This window comes from Ambystoma mexicanum, chromosome 11 (genome assembly GCF_040938575.1).
Source record: "Ambystoma mexicanum isolate Mex_15411 chromosome 11, UKY_AmexF1_1, whole genome shotgun sequence".
NCBI classification, from domain to species: domain Eukaryota; kingdom Metazoa; phylum Chordata; class Amphibia; order Caudata; family Ambystomatidae; genus Ambystoma; species Ambystoma mexicanum.
The window spans coordinates 823,518,511-823,530,561 of record NC_090934.1 but is presented as its reverse complement, the minus strand read 5'-3'; the positions used below and the strand labels follow the sequence as shown (position 1 = coordinate 823,530,561).

At 46.3% G+C, this 12,051-nt stretch overlaps 5 non-coding genes across 5 annotated transcripts; all 5 read left to right on the top strand.

Moving 5' to 3' along the window:
• The first annotated feature begins 2,252 nt into the window (after positions 1-2,252).
• Positions 2,253-2,326, top strand: TRNAN-GUU (transfer RNA asparagine (anticodon GUU)). The gene has a single exon. It is a non-coding gene; the product is annotated as a tRNA-Asn (tRNA).
• Positions 2,327-2,639: 313 nt separating this feature from the next.
• TRNAW-CCA (transfer RNA tryptophan (anticodon CCA)) lies at positions 2,640-2,711 on the top strand. Its single transcript has one exon. It is a non-coding gene; the product is annotated as a tRNA-Trp (tRNA).
• Positions 2,712-8,257: 5,546 nt separating this feature from the next.
• On the top strand, positions 8,258-8,329 carry TRNAR-CCU (transfer RNA arginine (anticodon CCU)). Its single transcript has one exon. It is a non-coding gene; the product is annotated as a tRNA-Arg (tRNA).
• Positions 8,330-10,117: 1,788 nt separating this feature from the next.
• On the top strand, positions 10,118-10,191 carry TRNAN-GUU (transfer RNA asparagine (anticodon GUU)). The gene has a single exon. It is a non-coding gene; the product is annotated as a tRNA-Asn (tRNA).
• Positions 10,192-10,503: 312 nt separating this feature from the next.
• TRNAW-CCA (transfer RNA tryptophan (anticodon CCA)) lies at positions 10,504-10,575 on the top strand. The gene has a single exon. It is a non-coding gene; the product is annotated as a tRNA-Trp (tRNA).
• Positions 10,576-12,051: the final 1,476 nt, after the last annotated feature.

Below are 12,051 nucleotides of genomic sequence, written 5' to 3'. Positions count from 1 at the left end.
AAGGTGGTTGTGTATTTGGGGACTCAGGGAAGCAAGGGAGCAGTCTAATGCACTGCAGTGCTAAGAGAGGCATGCCTTTTTCAGAAAAAAGTTCAGGTTTTCTGCCAATCAGAAAAAAATAGCAATGCAATCAGGCCAAAGGCAGAACACACATGCCAGTGAGTCTCTGTGGCGCAATTGGTTAGCGCGTTCGGCTGTTAACCGAAAAGACGCTGCTGTTTTTGGCACAAAGACACAGAGTGTTCCACTCAGTAAACCTTAGTCATTTCTCCCGTGTTCTCTGGGTTCAGCCTACTGTCCCCTTTTAACACAAGTGCGCAACTGTGGCTTTCTCCTCATAGCAAGTTATGCCTATACAGAGGACATTTGGTGCACTGTTGATGGGCTCTGTCCTCTACTAAATCCCCTGTGTTTGTGGATTATGGGAGGTAGGGAAGTGCTTGATACCCTGATTTGCTGTGGGAAAAAGAGCTATTTTAGAAATATTTTCAGGTTGCCTGGGAAGCATAAACAAACAGCACACCAATCAGGCCCCTGTGTAAGACCTGCAAGAGTCTCTGTGGCGCAATCGGTTAGCGCGTTCAGCTGTTAACCGAAAGGCAGACACCCATGAAGGACATGGTCAACCTTTAAAGCAGGCCAATCTCTATGTTTTACTGGATGCAGCAGAAGTATTTCCTCTTTACCATCTCTTCAAGTGGGCCTGACTGATGTGCTGTTTTGTGCACGCTACGTGGGCTTTGTAAAGCATACCTCTGCCATTTGCATGGCCTCCTAGCGCTGTCAATATTTTCGTGTAATCGCTGAATGCTGCACTGTCCTGGGAACTCTAGGTGTGACTAAAGGATATATGCTGGGGCCCCGAAAGGGGGTCGGCAGTCTAGTGGCAATGCCCATCACATTGCAGTTTGGGTTTGTGAGTTCAGGTACCGGTCTGGTGTCGGAAACCTGTAAGCGCCCTCCCAATCAACTGTCGGTCCTGGATTGTGAGGATTTCCCCTTATACTGGTCTCAGTAGACACATTTCCATTTTACTTTTTCACTCTCGCATTGCCTATTTCTCTCTCTCTCATAGTTACATTATAGACAAGAGAGACATTGTCAGCGAGAGGGCTTCACAGCACCTTCCCCCCTTTCCCTAAGTGCATTGCAAGGGGCTCTGGGAGGCGTGCACATTTGTCTGAAACACAAAGATCCACTGGCAAGAAAAAGCGTAGGTCCCTAGTTTGCATTTCTTAGAATTTGAGGTGACACTCAGAGTTGTCTCGGGCGTGACTGTACCTTTCATAGGAGATGTGCTAATCCCCAAACCCTCTTCCTTTGTCCCAGTAATCTGTCTTACTGCCTCTAGCAAGTTGTTTTCTGAAACAAAGCTTACCTGAACATCCTGTAAAATTGGTAACTTTTCAGTAGCAGTACAGTGCAGTATATAGCATTCCTGTTGCGCACAGCATCTAGATCCAAAAATTGCTTACTCTACCCCAGAAATTAGAATTCACCCAGTCAAACAGAGGGATCTATAAAGAGCATGGCAAGTAGTTAACATAAGCTACTTCCCCCAAGTTCTCTTGGTGCACTCTGCTGCCCTCTTTTAACAGAAGAATGCAACTGCAGGTCTTGCTTCTCAGCAAGGTACCTACATATAGAAACCTTGGTGCACTCTTGCTAAATCTGCTGGAATGTGTCTTCTATTGTGCCCAAGGTGGTTGTGTATTTGGGGACTCAGGGAAGCAAGGGAGCAGTCTAATGCACTGCAGTGCTAAGAGAGGCATGCCTTTTTCAGAAAAAAGTTCAGGTTTTCTGCCAATCAGAAAAAAATAGCAATGCAATCAGGCCAAAGGCAGAACACACATGCCAGTGAGTCTCTGTGGCGCAATTGGTTAGCGCGTTCGGCTGTTAACTGAAAAGACGCTGCTGTTTTGGGCACAAAGACACAGAGTGTTCCACTCAGTAAACCTGAGTCATTTCTCCCGTGTTCTCTGGGTTCAGCCTACTGTCCCCTTTTAACACAAGTGCGCAACTGTGGCTTTCTCCTCATAGCAAGTTATGCCTACACAGAGGACATTTGGTGCACTGTTGATGGGCTCTGTCCTCTACTAAATCCCCTGTGTTTGTGGATTAGGGGTGGTAGGGAAGTGCTTGATACCCTGATTTGCTGTGGGAAATAGAGCTATTTTAGAAATATTTTCAGGTTGCCTGGGAAGCATAAGCAAACAGCACACCAATCAGGCCCCAGTGTAAGCACTGCATGAGTCGCTGTGGCGCAATCGGTTAGCGCGTTCGGCTGTTAACCGAAAGGTTGGTGGTTCAAGCCCACCCAGGGACGATGCATTTTGGCTCAAAAATTCAGCATGACCAACTATGAACTTCTGTTTACCTCTCGCAGGTCTCGTCTGCTGACGTCCAAAAAATCCAATAAACTATAAGCAATTCTTCTCGCTTGCTTTAGTTTTTCAAAACTTGCCATTCAATTCATAAACATCAAGACTTCATGGGAAGGGTTTGGCTGCAGCGTGTACTGATGCACAGAAGGAAGCTATCCTAGCCAGTCTACTTAAAGAAGCAATGAGGCTCTGCAGGTGCATGTACGTCTCCTACCTTTATTCTGTCATCAGACACACCAGGTGGACTGCCACAAGGACCTTGTGGCGCAATGGTAGCGTGTCTGACTCCAGATCAGAAGGTTGCGTGTTCAAATCACGTCGGGGTCATATTTGCTTTTCCCACTCTGAAATACAAAATTGCTCTTCAGTATCTCGTTATTTCAACCTGATTGCATCTTTGTGCTCTGGGCCTAGTTGTTCTGGCGTTTCGAATGTAAGCTTTGCAGCAGGGAAGTATCATATTGACAGACACCCATGAAGGACATGGTCAACCTTTAAAGCAGGCCAATCTCTATGTTTTACTGGATGCAGCAGAAGTATTTCCTCTTTACCATCTCTTCAAGTGGGCCTGACTGATGTGCTGTTTTGTGCACGCTACGTGGGCTTTGTAAAGCATACCTCTGCCATTTGCATGGCCTCCTAGCGCTGTCAATATTTTCGTGTAATCGCTGAATGCTGCACTGTCCTGGGAACTCTAGGTGTGACTAAAGGATATATGCTGGGGCCCCGAAAGGGGGTCGGCAGTCTAGTGGCAATGCCCATCACATTGCAGTTTGGGTTTGTGAGTTCAGGTACCGGTCTGGTGTCGGAAACCTGTAAGCGCCCTCCCAATCAACTGTCGGTCCTGGATTGTGAGGATTTCCCCTTATACTGGTCTCAGTAGACACATTTCCATTTTACTTTTTCACTCTCGCATTGCCTATTTCTCTCTCTCTCATAGATACATTATAGACAAGAGAGACATTGTCAGCGAGAGGGCTTCACAGCACCTTCCCCCATTTCCCTAAGTGCATTGCAAGGGGCTCTGGGAGGCGTGCACATTTGTCTGAAACACAAAGATCCACTGGCAATAAAAAGCGTAGGTCCCTAGTTTGCATTTCTTAGAATTTGAGGTGACACTCAGAGTTGTCTCGGGCGTGACTGTACCTTTCATAGGAGATGTGCTAATCCCCAAACCCTCTTCCTTTGTCCCAGTGATCTGTCTTAGTGCCTCTAGCAAGTTGTTTTCTGAAACAAAGCTTACCTGAACATCCTGTAAAATTGGTAACTTTTCAGTAGCAGTACAGTGCAGTATATAGCATTCCTGTTGCGCACAGCATCTAGATCCAAAAATTGCTTACTCTACCCCAGAAATTAGAATTCACCCAGTCAAATAGAGGGATCTATAAAGAGCATGGCAAGTAGTTAACATAAGCTACTTCCCCCAAGTTCTCTTGGTGCACTCTGCTGCCCTCTTTTAACAGAAGAATGCAACTGCAGGTCTTGCTTCTCAGCAAGGTACCTACATATAGAATCCTTGGTGCAATCTTGCTAAATCTGCTGGAATGTGTCTTCTATTGTGCCCAGCGTGGTTGTGTATTTGGGGATTCAGGGAAGCAAGGGAGCAGTCTAATGCACTGCAGTGCTAAGAGAGGCATGCCTTTTTCAGAAAAAAGTTCAGGTTTTCTGCCAATCAGAAAAAAATAGCAATGCAATCAGGCCAAAGGCAGAACACACATGCCAGTGAGTCTCTGTGGCGCAATTGGTTAGCGCGTTCGGCTGTTAACCGAAAAGACGCTGCTGTTTTTGGCACAAAGACACAGAGTGTTCCACTCAGTAAACCTGAGTCATTTCTCCCGTGTTCTCTGGGTTCAGCCTACTGTCCCCTTTTAACACAAGTGCGCAACTGTGGCTTTCTCCTCATAGCAAGTTATGCCTATACAGAGGACATTTGGTGCACTGTTGATGGGCTCTGTCCTCTACTAAATCCCCTGTGTTTGTGGATTAGGGGAGGTAGGGAAGTGCTTGATACCCTGATTTGCTGTGGGAAAAAGAGCTATTTTAGAAATATTTTCAGGTTGCCTGGGAAGCATAAACAAACAGCACACCAATCAGGCCCCTGTGTAAGACCTGCAAGAGTCTCTGTGGCGCAATCGGTTAGCGCGTTCAGCTGTTAACCGAAAGGCAGACACCCATGAAGGACATGGTCAACCTTTAAAGCAGGCCAATCTCTATGTTTTACTGGATGCAGCAGAAGTATTTCCTCTTTACCATCTCTTCAAGTGGGCCTGACTGATGTGCTGTTTTGTGCACGCTACGTGGGCTTTGTAAAGCATACCTCTGCCATTTGCATGGCCTCCTAGCGCTGTCAATATTTTCGTGTAATCGCTGAATGCTGCACTGTCCTGGGAACTCTAGGTGTGACTAAAGGATATATGCTGGGGCCCCGAAAGGGGGTCGGCAGTCTAGTGGCAATGCCCATCACATTGCAGTTTGGGTTTGTGAGTTCAGGTACCGGTCTGGTGTCGGAAACCTGTAAGCGCCCTCCCAATCAACTGTCGGTCCTGGATTGTGAGGATTTCCCCTTATACTGGTCTCAGTAGACACATTTCCATTTTACTTTTTCACTCTCGCATTGCCTATTTCTCTCTCTCTCATAGTTACATTATAGACAAGAGAGACATTGTCAGCGAGAGGGCTTCACAGTACCTTCCCCCCTTTCCCTAAGTGCATTGCAAGGGGCTCTGGGAGGCGTGCACATTTGTCTGAAACACAAAGATCCACTGGCAATAAAAAGCGTAGGTCCCTAGTTTGCATTTCTTAGAATTTGAGGTGACACTCAGAGTTGTCTCGGGCGTGACTGTACCTTTCATAGGAGATGTGCTAATCCCCAAACCCTCTTCCTTTGTCCCAGTAATCTGTTTTAGTGCCTCTAGCAAGTTGTTTTCTGAAACAAAGCTTACCTGAACATCCTGTAAAATTGGTAACTTTTCAGTAGCAGTAAAGTGCAGTATATAGCATTCCTGTTGCGCACAGCATCTAGATCCAAAAATTGCTTACTCTACCCCAGAAATTAGAATTCACCCAGTCAAACAGAGGGATCTATAAAGAGCATGGCAAGTAGTTAACATAAGCTACTTCCCCCAAGTTCTCTTGGTGCACTCTGCTGCCCTCTTTTAACAGAAGAATGCAACTGCAGGTCTTGCTTCAAAGCAAGGTACCTACATATAGAAACCTTGGTGCACTCTTGCTAAATCTGCTGGAATGTGTCTTCTATTGTGCCCAAGGTGGTTGTGTATTTGGGGACTCAGGGAAGCAAGGGAGCAGTCTAATGCACTGCAGTGCTAAGAGAGGCATGCCTTTTTCAGAAAAAAGTTCAGGTTTTCTGCCAATCAGAAAAAAATAGCAATGCAATCAGGCCAAAGGCAGAACACACATGCCAGTGAGTCTCTGTGGCGCAATTGGTTAGCGCGTTCGGCTGTTAACCGAAAAGACGCTGCTGTTTTTGGCACAAAGACACAGAGTGTTCCACTCAGTAAACCTTAGTCATTTCTCCCGTGTTCTCTGGGTTCAGCCTACTGTCCCCTTTTAACACAAGTGCGCAACTGTGGCTTTCTCCTCATAGCAAGTTATGCCTATACAGAGGACATTTGGTGCACTGTTGATGGGCTCTGTCCTCTACTAAATCCCCTGTGTTTGTGGATTATGGGAGGTAGGGAAGTGCTTGATACCCTGATTTGCTGTGGGAAAAAGAGCTATTTTAGAAATATTTTCAGGTTGCCTGGGAAGCATAAACAAACAGCACACCAATCAGGCCCCTGTGTCAGACCTGCAAGAGTCTCTGTGGCGCAATCGGTTAGCGCGTTCAGCTGTTAACCGAAAGGCAGACACCCATGAAGGACATGGTCAACCTTTAAAGCAGGCCAATCTCTATGTTTTACTGGATGCAGCAGAAGTATTTCCTCTTTACCATCTCTTCAAGTGGGCCTGACTGATGTGCTGTTTTGTGCACGCTACGTGGGCTTTGTAAAGCATACCTCTGCCATTTGCATGGCCTCCTAGCGCTGTCAATATTTTCGTGTAATCGCTGAATGCTGCACTGTCCTGGGAACTCTAGGTGTGACTAAAGGATATATGCTGGGGCCCCGAAAGGGGGTCGGCAGTCTAGTGGCAATGCCCATCACATTGCAGTTTGGGTTTGTGAGTTCAGGTACCGGTCTGGTGTCGGAAACCTGTAAGCGCCCTCCCAATCAACTGTCGGTCCTGGATTGTGAGGATTTCCCCTTATACTGGTCTCAGTAGACACATTTCCATTTTACTTTTTCACTCTCGCATTGCCTATTTCTCTCTCTCTCATAGTTACATTATAGACAAGAGAGACATTGTCAGCGAGAGGGCTTCACAGCACCTTCCCCCCTTTCCCTAAGTGCATTGCAAGGGGCTCTGGGAGGCGTGCACATTTGTCTGAAACACAAAGATCCACTGGCAATAAAAAGCGTAGGTCCCTAGTTTGCATTTCTTAGAATTTGAGGTGACACTCAGAGTTGTCTCGGGCGTGACTGTACCTTTCATAGGAGATGTGCTAATCCCCAAACCCTCTTCCTTTGTCCCAGTAATCTGTTTTAGTGCCTCTAGCAAGTTGTTTTCTGAAACAAAGCTTACCTGAACATCCTGTAAAATTGGTAACTTTTCAGTAGCAGTAAAGTGCAGTATATAGCATTCCTGTTGCGCACAGCATCTAGATCCAAAAATTGCTTACTCTACCCCAGAAATTAGAATTCACCCAGTCAAACAGAGGGATCTATAAAGAGCATGGCAAGTAGTTAACATAAGCTACTTACCCCAAGTTCTCTTGGTGCACTCTGCTGCCCTCTTTTAACAGAAGAATGCCACTGCAGGTCTTGCTTCAAAGCAAGGTACCTACATATAGAAACCTTGGTGCACTCTTGCTAAATCTGCTGGAATGTGTCTTCTATTGTGCCCAAGGTGGTTGTGTATTTGGGGACTCAGGGAAGCAAGGGAGCAGTCTAATGCACTGCAGTGCTAAGAGAGGCATGCCTTTTTCAGAAAAAAGTTCAGGTTTTCTGCCAATCAGAAAAAAATAGCAATGCAATCAGGCCAAAGGCAGAACACACATGCCAGTGAGTCTCTGTGGCACAATTGGTTAGCGCGTTCGGCTGTTAACCGAAAAGACGCTGCTGTTTTTGGCACAAAGACACAGAGTGTTCCACTCAGTAAACCTGAGTCATTTCTCCCGTGTTCTCTGGGTTCAGCCTACTGTCCCCTTTTAACACAAGTGCGCAACTGTGGCTTTCTCCTCATAGCAAGTTATGCCTACACAGAGGACATTTGGTGCACTGTTGATGGGCTCTGTCCTCTACTAAATCCCCTGTGTTTGTGGATTAGGGGAGGTAGGGAAGTGCTTGATACCCTGATTTGCTGTGGGAAATAGAGCTATTTTAGAAATATTTTCAGGTTGCCTGGGAAGCATAAGCAAACAGCACACCAATCAGGCCCCTGTGTAAGAACTGCATGAGTCTCTGTGGCGCAATCGGTTAGCGCGTTTGGCTGTTAACCGAAAGGTTGGTGGTTCAAGCCCACCCAGCGTGACCAACTATGGACTTCTGTTTACCTCTCGCAGGTCTCGTCTGCTGACGTCCAAAAAATCCAATAAACTGCAAGCAATTCTTCTCGCTTGCTTTAGTTTTTCAAAACTTGCCATTCAATTCATAAACATCAAGACTTCATGGGAAGGGTTTGGCTGCAGCGTGTACTGATGCACAGAAGGAAGCTATCCTAGCCAGTCTACTTAAAGAAGCAATGAGGCTCTGCAGGTGCATGTACGTCTCCTACCTTTATTCTGTCATCAGACACACCAGGTGGACTGCCACAAGGACCTCGTGGCGCAATGGTAGCGCGTCTGACTCCTGATCAGAAGGTTGTGTGTTCAAATCACGTTGGGGGCATATTTGCTTTTCCCACTCTGAAATACAAAATTGCTCTTCAGTATCTCGTTTTTCAACCTGACTGCATCTTTGTGCTCTGGGCCTAGTTGTTCTGGCGTTTCGAATGTAAGCTTTGCAGCAGGGAAGTATCATATTGACAGACACCCATGAAGGACATGGTCAACCTTTAAAGCAGGCCAATCTCTATGTTTTACTGGATGCAGCAGAAGTATTTCCTCTTTACCATCTCTTCAAGTGGGCCTGACTGATGTGCTGTTTTGTGCACGCTACGTGGGCTTTGTAAAGCATACCTCTGCCATTTGCATGGCCTCCTAGCGCTGTCAATATTTTCGTGTAATCGCTGAATGCTGCACTGTCCTGGGAAATCTAGGTGTGACTAAAGGATATATGTTGGGGCCCCGAAAGGGGGTCGGCAGTCTAGTGGCAATGGGCATCACTTTGCAGTTTGGGTTTGTGAGTTCAGGTACCGGTCTGGTGTCGAAAACCTGTAAGCGCCCTCCCAATCAACTGTCGGTCCTGGATTGTGAGGATTTCCCCTTATACTGGTCTCAGTAGACACATTTCCATTTTACTTTTTCACTCTCGCATTGCCTATTTCTCTCTCTCTCATAGATACATTATAGTCAAGAGAGACATTGTCAGCGAGAGGGTTGCACAGCACCTTCCCCCATTCCCCTAAGTGCATTGCATGGGGCTCTGGGAGGCGTGCACATTTGTCTGAAACACAAAGATCCACTGGCAATAAAAGGCGTAGGACCCCAGTTCGCATTTCTTAGAATTTGAGGAGGCACTCAGAGTTGTCTCGGGCGTGACTGTACCTTTCATAGGAGATGTGCTAATCCCCAAACCCTCTTCCTTTGTCCCAGTAATCTGTCCTAGGGCCTCTAGCAAGTTGTTTTCTGAAACAAAGCTTACCTGAACATCCTGTAAAATTGGTAACTTTTCAGTAGCAGTACAGTGCAGTATATAGCATTCCTGTTGCGCACAGCATCTAGATCCAAAAATTGCTTACTCTACCCCAGAAATTAGAATTCACCCAGTCAAACAGAGGGATCTATAAAGAGCATGGCAAGTAGTTAACATAAGCTACTTCCCCCAAGTTCTCTTGGTGCACTCTGCTGCCCTCCTTTAACAGAAGAATGCAACTGCAGGTCTTGCTTCTCAGCAAGGTACCTACATATAGAATCCTTGGTGCAATCTTGCTAAATCTGCAGGAAAGTGTCTTCTATTGTGCCCAGCGTGGTTGTGTATTTGGGGATTCAGGGAAGCAAGGGAGCAGTCTAATGCACTGCAGTGCTAAGAGAGGCATGCCTTTTTCAGAAAAAAGTTTAGGTTTTCTGCCAATCAGAAAAAAATAGCAATGCAATCAGGCCAAAGGCAGAACACACATGCCAGTGAGTCTCTGTGGCGCAATTGGTTAGCGCGTTCGGCTGTTAACCGAAAAGACGCTGCTGTTTTTGGCACAAAGACACGAGTGTTCCACTCAGTAAACCTGAGTCATTTCTCCCGTGTTCTCTGGGTTCAGCCTACTGTCCCCTTTTAACACAAGTGCGCAACTGTGGCTTTCTCCTCATAGCAAGTTATGCCTATACAGAGGACATTTGGTGCGCTGTTGATGGGCTCTGTCCTCTACTAAATCCCCTGTGTTTGTGGATTAGGGGTGGTAGGGAAGTGCTTGATACCCTGATTTGCTGTGGGAAAAAGAGCTATTTTAGAAATATTTTCAGGTTGCCTGGGAAGCATAAGCAAACAGCACACCAATCAAGCCCCTGTATAAGAACTGCATGAGTCTCTGTGGCGCAATCGGTTAGCGCGTTCGGCTGTTAACCGAAAGGTTGGTGGTTCAAGCCCACCCAGGGACGGTGCGTTTTGGCTCAAAAATTCAGCGTGACCAACTATGGACTTCTGTTTACCTCTCGCAGGTCTCGTCTGCTGACGTCCAAAAAATCCAATAAACTGCAAGCAATTCTTCTCGCTTGCTTTAGTTTTTCAAAACTTGCCATTCAATTCATAAACATCAAGACTTCATGGGAAGGGTTTGGCTGCAGCGTGTACTGATGCACAGAAGGAAGCTATCCTAGCCAGTCTACTTAAAGAAGCAATGAGGCTCTGCAGGTCCATGTACGTCTCCTACCTTTATTCTGTCATCAGACACACCAGGTGGACTGCCGCAAGGACTTGTGGCGCAATGGTAGCGCGTCTGACTCCAGATCAGAAGGTTGTGTGTTCAAATCACGTCGGGGTCATACTTCCTTTTCCCACTCTGAAATACAAAATTGCTCTTCAGTATCTCGTTATTTCAACCTGACTGCATCTTTGTGCTCTGGGCCTAGTTGTTCTGGCGTTTCGAATGTAAGCTTTGCAGCAGGGAAGTATCATATTGACAGACACCCATGAAGGACATGGTCAACCTTTAAAGCAGGCCAATCTCTATGTTTTACTGGATGCAGCAGAAGTATTTCCTCTTTACCATCTCTTCAAGTGGGCCTGACTGATGTGCTGTTTTGTGCACGCTACGTGGGCTTTGTAAAGCATACCTCTGCCATTTGCATGGCCTCCTAGCGCTGTCAATATTTTCGTGTAATCGCTGAATGCTGCACTGTCCTGGGAACTCTATGTGTGACTAAAGGATATATGCTGGGGCCTCCGAAAGGGGGTCGGCAGTCTCGTGGCAATGCCCATCACTTTGCAGTTTGGGTTTATGCGTTCAGGTACCGGTCTGGTGTCGGAAACCTGTAAGCGCCCTCCCAATCAACTGTCGGTCCTGGATTGTGAGGATTTCCCCTTATACTGGTCTCAGTAGACACATTTCCATTTTACTTTTTCACTCTCGCATTGCCTATTTCTCTCTCTCTCATAGTTACATTATAGACAAGAGAGACATTGTCAGCGAGAGGGTTGCACAGCACCTTCCCCCATTTCCCTAAGTGCATTGCAAGGGGCTCTGGGAGGCATGCACATTTGTCTGAAACACAAAGATCCACTGGCAATAAAAAGCGTAGGTCCCTAGTTTGCATTTCTTAGAATTTGAGGTGACACTCAGAGTTGTCTCGGGCGTGATTGTACCTTTCATAGGAGATGTGCTAATCCCCAAACCCTCTTCCTTTGTCCCAGTAATCTGTCTTAGTGCCTCTAGCAAGTTGTTTTCTGAAACAAAGCTTACCTGAACATCCTGTAAAATTGGTAATATTTCAGTAGCAGTACAGTGCAGTATATAGCATTCCTGTTGCGCACAGCATCTAGATCCAAAAATTGCTTACTCTACCCCAGAAATTAGAATTCACCCAGTCAAACAGAGGGATCTATAAAGAGCATGGCAAGTAGTTAACATAAGCTACTTCCCCCAAGTTCTCTTGGTGCACTCTGCTGCCCTCTTTTAACAGAAGAATGCAACTGCAGGTCTTGCTTCTCAGCAAGGTACCTACATATAGAATCCTTGGTGCACTCTTGCTAAATCTGCTGGAATGTGTCTTCTATTGTGCCCAAGGTGGTTGTGTATTTGGGGACTCAGGGAAGCAAGGGAGCAGTCTAATGCACTGCAGTGCTAAGAGAGGCATGCCTTTTTCAGAAAATAGTTCAGGTTTTCTGCCAATCAGAAAAAAATAGCAATGCAATCAGGCCAAAGGCAGAACACACATGCCAGTGAGTCTCTGTGGCGCAATTGGTTAGCGCGTTCGGCTGTTAACCGAAAAGACGCTGCTGTTTTGGGCACAAAGACACAG